Source organism: Eschrichtius robustus, chromosome 5, assembly GCF_028021215.1.
Source record: "Eschrichtius robustus isolate mEscRob2 chromosome 5, mEscRob2.pri, whole genome shotgun sequence".
NCBI lineage: Eukaryota > Metazoa > Chordata > Mammalia > Artiodactyla > Eschrichtiidae > Eschrichtius > Eschrichtius robustus.
Window position 1 is genome coordinate 6,340,445 of NC_090828.1, and position 12,229 is coordinate 6,352,673.

Below are 12,229 nucleotides of genomic sequence, written 5' to 3' on the forward strand. Positions count from 1 at the left end.
TTGTGCTATAATTCACTTTGACTTTGTATAACCATTGCCTGAAATTACAAGACTGTAAAATTGAGAGGCTCTATATCCTTAAGATAGAAAAGGCAGACTCAAAGAGGAACGGGACCACCTTTAAGACCACCTTAATAAGTAGTGTTGGAATAGGATGGCTTCCTTTATAGGATTTAGCAAAACCAAATATGGGAAGACAAGTTTTGTCTTCCTTTTACATCGGTTTCAACATAGGAATGTGATATGATCCATGTACACAGAAGGTCTTGAAAACTAAATTGACCTCTAGATCCAGATATCCAACAGCCTACTCTACATTTTCTCCAATTTCCACAGGCCTCTTAAATCTAAAATCAAATTTAACATCTTTCCTGAAAAATCTGTCATGGTAGGCAGGATAATGGCCTCCCAAAGATATCTACATCTTAATCTTCTTGGAACCTATGAATTTTACCTTACATGGCAAAGAGAACTTTGCAGATGTGGTTAAGTTAAAGATCTTGAGATGGAGGGATGATTCTGGATTATTGAGGTGGGTGGAACATAATTACAAGGCTCCGTATAAGAGGAATGCAGGAGGGTCAGAGTCAGAGAAAGAGAAGTAATGATGGAAGGAAAGGGTAGAGTGATGTAGAGCCATGAGCCAAAGAATGTGGCAGCCTCCAGACGCTGGAAACACCTGGAAATGGATTCTCCCCTGACATCTCCATAAGGAATACAGCCTTTTCATCCTATCTTAAACTTCTGACCTTCAGAACTACAAGAGGACAAATATGTGTTGCTTTAAGTCACTGAATTTGTGGTAGTTTGTTACAGCAGCCACAGGAAACTAGTTTGTCGTACTCCTTACGCAAGTCAGAAAAGCTGCAGGAAACAGACAACTCATTCAAAAAGGGTAATTGAGGACAGCTTAATAAAGAAGCCATTTTCAAGAGACGGCCACAGTAATAGAAGATCAACAAGGAAAGATGATGTGCCCTTGCATGAGCAATGTCAGGGAGCCATAGCTCTGCCAGACTGAAGAAGCAAGAGGTAGTTCCAGGCACCCAGAGTGCAGCAGGAAAGGGCTTGCAGCTGGTGTCAGCTTGCGGTCTGAAATGGAGGGAGCCAAGGAATAAACACCCTCCGCGGCTTCCTCTTCCCACCCTCTGATCTCTGTTGGTGCTGCCCCAGGGCCAAACCCAACCAGATATCACAGGGTGATGGAGCCCAGTTGAAACATCCACAGAAATCAACCCTACCAGGCACAGATTGGAAAGGGAAAGAATGGGAGAAGGTACCCAGCCTTCTACATTCTGGATCTTGGTGAATGGTTCCACCATCACCCAGACATTCCCTCTGGCGTCCAGGAGTCACCTTGGACTCCCCCTTTCCTCTCCTTCACCAAGTGCAGATTCAGCTCTTTCAGGAGGAGTCAAGGTTCACAGGATTTCTTATATCTCCCATGTGGCCCTCCTCAATGAACCTCCCATCAGAGCTAACACTGACATGGATAGACAGTTATCATTTTCCTCATGTATTTCTTTATGTCATTCCTATATCATCCCTAAATAATATAGAGCTCTTTTTTTTGTATGCTTTACACTTTATAAATAAATGATAATATAAAAAATAATATCTTACTGGATATAATATTCAGTAATTTGCTTATTTTTGTACACATTTTTGTTTTATATAATTGCATAAATCACATTTATGAAGTCCATCATAAGTATATAAACATATATACACATATTCATATGAACATATTCCTAAGGGTCAGATCTAGCTATTTTCACTGCTGTACAGAATCTCTTTGTGAATTGTAAGGGGTGATATTTATCATGATGCCCTTAAAGGAAAGTGGCTTGACTTCTCAAAGCACTAAAAAAAAAAAAAAAAGAAAAAAGAAAAGCTGAGGTATTTCCAAAATCTATTGTAACCAGAAGCAAAAGGAAGAAAAACAAACATTGAACAGCAGGAGGTGTGAGTTGAGTTTTATCACTAAAAATCACTTTATCTCCCTTTGAACAATCCAATTGCATTCCTAAGATTCTGCATTTTCACTAAAGACGCACTATAATTCTTCACTTGAGAAAACTCACATTTATCCCCACTGCTTGGAAAGTTTACAGGGTGATGAATTTGAGATATGGAAGCACTCTATAGCAGAAAATTAACTAGTAATGTTGCCAGAATTCAGAGAACTTTGAGCAATATAGCTAAGGCAAGGAAAATAATTTTATGAGGAAAATAAGCTGAATTTATAGGCCCCTTTCCTTACTTTGTTCAAGAACATAGTAATTTCAAACGATATATGTTTTTCATGATTATGAAACAAAATAATGCTTTGTGGGAATTTTAGAAAATATATTAAAATATTAAAGTAAAATACTCTCCCCAAAATAGCATTATATAATTCCTTCCAAAACTTTTCTATAAACACATTTGTTTGAGACAGGGGGCATTCTGTCAGTTACAATTTTGTTTCACTTGGATCTTTACACGTGGCATTGTGATAAGCATGTTCCCGTGTCATCAAATACTCAGCATAATTTTAAGTCAATGGGGATAACAGAGATGGCTTAATAAATGACATTGGGACAATATATTAACCAGTTGAAAAGAAAAGAAAACTCGATCACTAGAATTCTCTCCTTAATTCAAAGTAAATTCTAGATTATACAAAAGTTAAGTATTAAAAAATAAAAACATCAAAGCACTAGAATACAGCTTTAGGTGAATATTCATAATTTTGAAGTGGGGAAGCATTTTCTAAGAATGTCATAAAAAAACCTTTAAATAAAGAATACAGTTTGAATACATAAACATTAGCCGCTTTGTGAAGAAATCATGAGCAAAGTCGAAAGAAAAAATGACAGAAAGATAAAATGTTTGCAACCTGTCCGACAGCAAATGGGCCAAGATGCAAAGAACACTGACAATAAAAATTAGATGACTTGACGAGTCACCAAAGGATAACTACAAACTTTCAGCATGAAGTGGTTCAACTTCACTAATCAAAGAAAGGCAAGAAAAAAAGGGAAATACTTACCTGCTACCGGATCGCGGATGGTTGATAACACTGATTAAACGCAGCGTGACAAGGGTGCTGGGAAACGGGCGAGCTCATGGCTGCTCGCCTTTCATTGGCCAAAGTGAGTCACATGACCACATCTAATTTGAGGTGGGCAGGCAAGTTCAATCCTACTACCTCTAGAATAAGAGAAGTCAGCAAATTTATCAATAGCCCTAATGACTGCTGTATTAAGTGTTGGAATAGTTAGAGAATTTTTATTTTCATGTTTGTACTTTTTGTACTGTTATTTTATTTTTACAATTAAATCTATCTTAAAACAAAAAAGCTAGTGAAATAGCTTCATAAGCATAATTTTAAATATTTTTATAAGAATCCATTGTGTGGCTATATCAGAGTTAGTAACTCATTACCTTAATCTCAGACATTTGTATTTTTCTAAAGGTTTTACTGTTATACATAACACTATGGTAAACATTTTATTGCAAAATAGCTTTACTTGCATTTCATTAGGATAAATTGCCATCAGCAGAACTAGTGGATCAAATAGCATGAACATTTTCTGACTTTCCTTGTTTTCTTATCTTTTGTACAACAGAATATTAACTTTGTGAAATAAAATGAAAAAGCAGTGTAGTTTTATGAACTTTAAGGGTAATTTCATAAGAACTGGGGGAGGGGCAAATAAGACACAGTTAACAGACTTCCATCTTAACTAAGAAATCAGATCATTCACGTGGGAAGCAGGCCACCCTGAGGTCCTATCTCCAGTCTGCCACCTCTTAGGTACTTACATTACTTTGGGCCATTTATTAAATCTCCTGGAGCCTCAATTTATTGACTACAAAAGAGAGGTTAAAATGTCCACCATTCGGTGTCCTTCAAAAGATGAATGGATAAAGAAGATGTGGCATATATATACAATGAAATACTACTCAGCCATAAAAAAAGAATGAAATTTTGCCATTTGCATCAACATGGATAGACCTGGAGGGCATTATGCTAAGTGAAATAATGGTTACCAGTTGGGGGGGGGGGTGGCAATATAGGGGTGACGGAGTAGGAGGTACAAACTATTGGGTGTAAGACAGGTTCAAGGATGTATTTATTGCACAACACAAGGAATATAGCCAACATTTTGTAACAACTGTAAATGGAAAGTGACCTTTCAAAATCGTATAAAAAATAAATAATAAATTAAAAGAAAAGAAATATTCCATTAAAAGATTAATTTTAAAAATGCCCACCATTCAGTGATGTAAAATAAATACTTTGGAGAACCTATTAACATGCATTACGGACCTGCTGTATAATTGCCTTATGGGAATTGTTCCAGCTACTTTTGTTGGTATTTTAATAATATTGGCTTAAGCCTCTGTTGCCAAGGATGGAGAGAAAAAGGTGCTATGAGCTCTCCTAGACAGAAAAAGAATTAATAAATTGATTAAAGCACATTACTGTGTGCTCTTCAAAGCAACCTCCGTCTCCACTCCCCTCTAAAGGCCAGGGGAGTGAGCCTGTGTTGGAGAAAAGATTTTGAAAGGGAAAAGGGTGGTGGGTTTAAGACCTGCAAGTGTCCAAATTCATCCTCCAGCAAAGGTAGAAGTCATTTTCTCTAACTCAGTGGTTTTCACCTGGGGTGTTTCTACCTCTGGAAGACAGCTTTCGGTGTTGATATTAACACCAGCATCCGGTGGGCGGAGACCAGGGCTGCTGCGAAGCCTCGTACAAGCACAGGACAGCCTCACCACGGAGAATTATCCCGTCCAGATTGCCAGTAGTGTCAAGGTTAAGAAATCCTGCTCTAAATTGATGTATTCTAATATTTAATTCTATTTTTTCTGCTTAGCAACATCTCTTCTATCTACAAGTTTATACTCCCATCCTAATAACTTTATAATTTTGATTAGATGTCAGTTGACTATATTTCTTCTAATTGGTTATAGAACTGAAGGTCTTTACTGGCAACGAAATTTTAGAAAAACTTTAGAAGTTAAACAAAATCCAAGTGAAAAAAATGTAAATGAGGCTTTGTTTAATAAAAGGGATCAACTTGTAGTTGCAACCTATTTAGAAAATAATACCCATGCAAACACTGTTAATCAAAAAACATATAATTTGGACAAATCTATTCTCAGATGAAATGTCTATGTTTTAAAAGCTTTTATCACTTGAGAAAAGAAGAAAAATGTCAATAAACTAAGGATTTATCTTGAAAATCTAGAAAAGGAGGGGGGAAAAAGCAAAACTCTGAGGGAAGAAATGATGAAGACAAAACCAGAAATATCTGAATTACAAAAACAGTAAAAGTGTTAAATAAATCAAAAATTAGTTATTTGAAAAGGGCATGGCAATATGTAAGTTACCCAAACTTAGATGATCTTAAGATAACGTCTTGTGCTGGATAAAATTTCCAGGTCCCCCTACCTCCTCAAATTCAAACCCTGAACATTTGAGGAAAGACCCTGAAATCTGTATTTTATCAAGCACTCCAGTTGATTCTTATAAATGGGCAACTTCAGGGAATACTGAAAGTAACCACTCTTTAAAAAGGCTAATCAAGAAAAAAAGGAGAGGAAGCCCAAATAGAGAAGGTTATGAATATAACAGAAGTCAGAACCATATTTATGGAAAAGACTTTAAAAGTGTGAGTGAAATGTCATCTATTACAGGAAAATCTTTTTATTATGGCTCTGACCTTTGTTGCTATTTCCATTCTGATGACAGATATTTTGAATCTCCTGAATTTGTCCTCCATGACCTCTATTTATCTCTATATATTGTTCACTTATTTATTTATCTAGTTAATTTTGCTTTTCTTATTAATCTCTGCAGACTTTTCCTCTGAGAATTTTGGAGGCTCTGATCTAAACTTCCCCACTTCCAGTGATTTTTTTCTTTGAATTCAGTGGTTGTACTTTTCATCAGAAAACTTTCTTTCCTGTTCTCATACCATTCTATTCACAGGCGCAATATCCACTGAGAACGCAAATTAGGGAATCTCCAAAGCTTTCTTTCTGGTTCAAGAAGCCTATTTCACACCCAAGAATTAGGGATCATGATGAAGAGGGTGTTTGCTCTGAGTCCCTAGATTGATCCCTTTTGGAACCAGCAACTCCTTGCAAATGTCCAGTTGTATTTCTCAGCTTGCTTATCATGCAAGGAGTTCTGTCTATATTTGGGAGCACTGGTAGTGGAGTGGCTTCTGGAAGAGATGAGGACACACTGTGCAGGACACTGCTGGAAGTGTCTAAGTCCAGATAAGGGAGAAAGGAAAGCCATGACTTACCATGCTTTTTATATAGGTCAGAGGTTGCATTACCTATGGAGGCTTCATGGCTGCACCAAAGACTTTCTTTGCCGAGGAAGCCAGGTCACTGCCCACTTCTGCAGCTGCCATGAAGCCTCTTGATAGCAGCTGGGGGTGACAGCACCCGTGGTGTCAGGGTGTCCCTGCCTGCACCTGGAGACACTGTTGTGACGGGAGCCTCCAGTAGCCGTCTGCTCTGGAGCTGGACTGCCTGTTCCAGGACACTCGCCAGGAGGGAGGTTGGCTCCCCATCACTGCGCATGCCTCCGCCCTCACCTCTCTTCTCTGCAGCACGAGCCATAGGGTTAGATGGAGCCCTGCCATTGCCTTCCCAACAACGGTGGGGCCCACAAGTCCAGCAACCTGCCCCATGCCCTCCATCTGGTTTCCATCGCGTGACATTTTGCAGAGATCCCATGAAGTTTCTGGCATAGTTTTGAAATGCACAATTCCTGGTTTCTGGTGCTAATGCATTTTCTTCTCTTTTGGATTATTTTCTTTTTAAAAACAAAAATTATTTATTTATTTGTTTGTTTTTATTTTTGGCTGTGTTGTGTCGTCGTTGCTGTGCGCCGGCTTTCTCTAGCTGCAGCGAGCGGGGGCTGCTCTTTGTTGCGGTGCGCGGGCTTCTCGCTGTCCTGGCTTCTCTTGTTGCGGAGCACGGGCTCTAGACACGCAGGCTTCAGTAGTTGTGGCACGTGGGCTCAGTAGTTGTGGCGCACGGTCTTAGTTGCTCTGCGGCATGTGGGATCCTCCTTGGCCAGAGCTCCAACCAGTGTCCCTTGCATTGGCAGGCAGATTCTTAACCACTGTGCCACCAGGGAAGCCCTGGATTATTCTCTTGATTTAAAATTGGGGATGGAGGAAGGAGGAGGAGACATGTTAAATGCATATGCTTCGTTCAGTGTTTTAACTGAAAAGTCCACCGCACTCTACTCACAGGGAGTTTTCTTCTTTCTTGCTAAAAATTGAACAGAACAAGATAGAAATGGCACAAACATGTTTCTAAGGAAGCGAGATCTGAAATGTCCTGTGCCTCAGTCCCAGAGAAGCAGCATCCGGAGCTGGTGGAAGAAGCCAAGGACCAACGAGCCCGCCCCTCTGAGATGTGGAGCTCACTCTTCATGCTCCCATGAGCCTTCTTCCTACCTTTTTGAGGACAGTCAGTGGAAAGACTGTCTTCTCACAGTTAGACTCTTTAAACCAGACAGCTTTCCACTAATATTTCATTTTAGAAGGTTGAAATCTGGTTTCACAGGAAACTCATTCCACAGAGACTTTTCCCTTCCACTCAGATCCAATTATTGGAAACAAAGATGTACACAGCACCTCCTTTAAATAAAAGGAAAACTAGTTCAAACTCGGGGGCAGCAGAAAATGAAACCTCAGCCATTTGTCGAAAGGCCCATTAAGTCCATTATTTTCTGAAAGGACAGCTTTTGGCAGCCTTTTGTCAGTTCCAAATTTAGAGGTGCTCATTCAGGATGTGAGAGTGGAAATGATGAAGTTAAGAGAGGCTCCACTGATGCTCTTTTTAAGCCAACCCATGTGTCCTCATCAGGGGGATGCAAAATTCATTAGGAAAATGAGGTCTCCTTGGCTGAAAGCTGCTCCCTCTGTTCCCATTAGCATCCGCACCTCTCAGAACCACTCGATGATCTGCCTGCCCCAGAACACCTTGTAGCCCCACAGCTGGATTCTGACTGTAGCTGTAGTGACTCCTGAAGCACTGCCGGGGCCACTCCTGGCTTTTCTTCCTGGAGCTCCAAGGGATCCCTGTTCAGTGCCCTTCTCTTCTGTCCTCAGTCCCTGGCTCCTCCACCTTTCCTGAAGGAGAAAAATAAGGAGTGAGGTCATTGTAACTCACAGGGCTGGAGAATCTCTATCCTCTTGATGGGAAAGCCCTTCGCTTTTGCTCCTTCTCCCAGACTGTTGGTCTCTGATACAAATAGCCCCTCCAGCAGCATCGCTGGCGTTTGCAGGCGGGAGCCTTGGAGTTGGAACCCACAGTTTTGAACACCTAATCCCCAGCTTCCTCTCTGAAAGACCCTTGAAAAGATAACTGACTTCAGAATGTCTGACTCACTTATCCAAAGGGGCAATTGTGAGAATCAGAAAACATTATTCACGGAACACTGTACTGCGTTGAATAATATCCTCCAAAAATCCATGTCTACCTGGAATCTGTGAATGTGACCTTATTTGGAAACAAAGTTTTCGCAGGTGCAGTCAAGTTCAGATGAGGTCACACGGGATTAGGGTGAGTCCTAACGCATTGACTGGTGCCCTTTAAGAAGAGGGAAATTTGGACACACACAGGGAGAAGAAGGTCATATGACCATGGAGACAGAGATTGGAGTGATGAGAGTCACTGTTCCATAGGTTCAAGGCCAGGGAATGCCAAGGATTGCTGACAACCATCAGAAGCTAGGAAGAGACAAGGAAGATTCTTCCCTAGATCTTTTGGAATAAGAACAGCCCTGCTGACACATTGATCTCAGACTTCTAGCCTTCAGAACCGTGAGAGACTAATTTCTGTTGTTTAAGCCACCCGATTTGTAGTAATTTGTCATGGCAGCCTTAGCAAACTAATATAGACACCATTAGCATTGTACCTGGCAAATATTCTACACACAATAAACACAAGTTTTTTCAGTAGCTAACAATGTGTCTGAAACATAATAGACGCTCAAAAAATACTTGTGGAATGAAATGAGTAAATGTTAAAGCATCTCTTTGAAGCATATTTTAAGAACATATATAAGAATCTCTTTCTAAATTTAAAAAGCCTTTATGCAGAAAAAATATTTATACTAATATGGTATTTAATGTTAAAAAAATTTTAAATAAAGTCCAAGATTAGCATAATAATTAAGCAAATTATGGTACACCCATATGGCAGAATTACGTATAGAAATTTAAAACATTAATAAAGATTGTAATAATATTATTGAATATTATTGTAACATAAAATGTATTATTTTGATCTCATAAAAATTTTTAGCATCATAGAAAATAAGTTATGGTGAAATAAAATGAATAACTATGTTAATTTATATTAAAATATATATTAAAAGGCTGGAGTAGTTAGTTATCTATAGGTCATTGTAAGTGATTGTTTTTCTTTTTTGTATGTTTCTTTTCTATACACATTTGCTACAGTGAGTGTGTATTACATTTATGATAAAGAGAAACTTTACCTTTAAAAAAACAACTCAGGTAGCAAAATAAATACATAGATAAGTTATAGCACATAACCCCCTACTATTCCTTTTGTTGCAGCACGGATTTTGCAAACTACAATAACATGTGCTTCTGTCTGGTAACAGCATTTATAAAATGAATTACTTGGGACCAAGCTGGTATCTGCAGAGTGAAGAGTAATCGTCGATTGGTTTGAGAAGGCATGAGTCTTACAGAGAGCTGTGTTCCCATGAAATGATGACCAAGGCTCTGCCTCAGCTGGAAAATATATTGATAAGTTGTGTGGAATCAATCAATCAGTAAGTCCCACGTTAATGGTCATCGTGTGCCTGTTATTGTACTAGGAAACCGTAAGTTGAAAATAAACTGAACCAGAGAATTCTAGAATTTAAAGAAGATCAGTGGTCAGCCAATTCAACATCCTACCCAGAAAATGAATCTTCTCTACAATGAAGCTAGTGGGGCATTGTGATAGAACATAAATTTGGTGCCTCCAATAAAGTTAGTGTGTGCACATCCTTATGGGTTTCCTCCCCTTGAACTTGCTCTGGCCCAGTGACCTGTTTCAACCAGTAGAAGGTGGAGGAAGTGACACTATGCCAGTTCTAGACTTAAACCTTAACTTCTCTTTCGTCTAGGGGACGGCAGACATGATGTAAGAAGTCTAACTACCCTGTGACCACCATTTTGGGAGAAGCCAGCCTAGCCGTGTGTAGCAGCCATGTGGAGGAGAACCGAGGCCTCCAGCCAACAGCCCCAGCTGTGCTTCTAGCTGACGACCAGGACCAACCTGCCAGCCCTCAGTGAGGCCACCTTCAAAGTGGATCCTTTGATGCCCCATGAAATGTCCGTACCTAGCCCTGCTCAGATTACCGAATCCTGAGCAAATCAATAAAATGGTGGTTGTTTAAGCCACTAAGTTTGGGGATAATTTGTTACACTGCAGTAGATAACCAAACAGACATCTAGTCTCAGCTCAAACTCTTCAAGGAACAGGAGACTCTGTGCTTTATAAAGTAATTCATTCCATTTTATAAAATAGCAATAATTGCTAGAACATTCTTTTCTACATTTAACCCAAATCTGCCTTCCTATCATTCACAACCTGTCTCTATGGAGAGTAAGTCTACGTCCTCCTGCATGGCAGCTCTTCCAGTGTCTACAGGTAATCATGACCGTCACTCCCTACACCTCCCACCCTCATTTTACCCCCATGCCTGAGGCATGCATACAAGCCTTCTCTTTTTAGAGATAAACATCACCAGCTCCTTCAAGTCCCATTCTTTCCTTGAAAGCTCAAACTCTTACAGGTATATCAGATGCCATCTAGAAGCGCACAAGGGATTTTTCTTCACTTTTAAGAGAACACCAGTATTTCAGGCCATGGTTTGCTCAGAAACATTTTGTCAGAAAATTACTGGTTAGAAAAAATATATATGAATTATTATTTATGTTTGCTGCAAATGCAACCAGTAAAGAAGATGAGTGAGGTTGTTATCTATTTAAGGCAGAGAACTCTCTTTGAGTCATTTGGGTTGCTCTCAAAAGGCTTCAAAACCCAACTGTCCTTATGCAGACAAAGATTTTCTTTGATGTGGCAAGTCTGTTTCTAAGTTACTGCTGGAAACAGGCTGTGACGCTGGGAATTCAATTATTGACCCAACTTCATGGTCAGTCAGTGCTGGTGACTGTACCACAGCAGACATACGGAGCTCTACATTTGCCATGAGATGGCCAAGTGATGGATGGATGCAGCCAGTGTTTCTTTGGTCCTTGTTCAAGTAAGACTGTGTGTATTATAAGAAGATGACACCTTAGCCATTTTAAAGAGTCTATATAAGATGGGATGGCATTTGGGGGCAAAGTGAATGCACATTATTGCTCCAGATATTTTTTCCCTAAAACATCGCAGAATTACTGTATTGTACAGAAGGGTCTATATGGGGAGGATTGCCTGGAGTCATACAGCTGGGTTTGTCCCTCCAACTCTGTCACTCCTTGGCTTTCTTACAATGGACTAAATTATAATACAAAATCTCTCTGTGAATTAATTTCATCCTTTATGAAATTGAAATAAATACTTTACAGCATTGGTGGAAACACTGACAAACTCTCTGTTAAACATGTTATAAATAATAAAGTGGCAAATAAGTATAAAGGTCACTGCGTGTCCATGTAGACACCCTTTAACACACTAGAACTCTTCAAATTCCAACAACCTCACCTTTACTCCACTTTCTCACTATTAAGAATAACCCTAACCATAAGTTTGTTTTCTACATCTGTGACTCTATTTCTGTTTTGTAAATAAGCTCATTTGTACCATTTTACACAGGGAACTCTACTCAATACTCTGTAATGATCTATATGGGAAAAGAATCTATATAAGAGTGGTTAACTGATTCACTTTGCTGTACATCTGAAACTAACACAACATTGTAAATCAACTATACTCCAATAAAATTTTTTTTTAAAAAAAGAATAACCCTAACAAAGTTGTAATCCTCTCAGCGTCAGTATTTTCTGGAGTGGCTCGTGGGGTAGTGAGTGTTCATGCGTTGCCTCTAGGTTTTGGCTTTTCCATCAGGCAGCATATGCATCTATAGCAGGCTTCTTCCACTCTTTATACTCTGATGAATCCCACAGTTTTACCTCTGTCCCAGGCTGAGCCCCTGGCCCTCACTCATTTGACTGGCCAC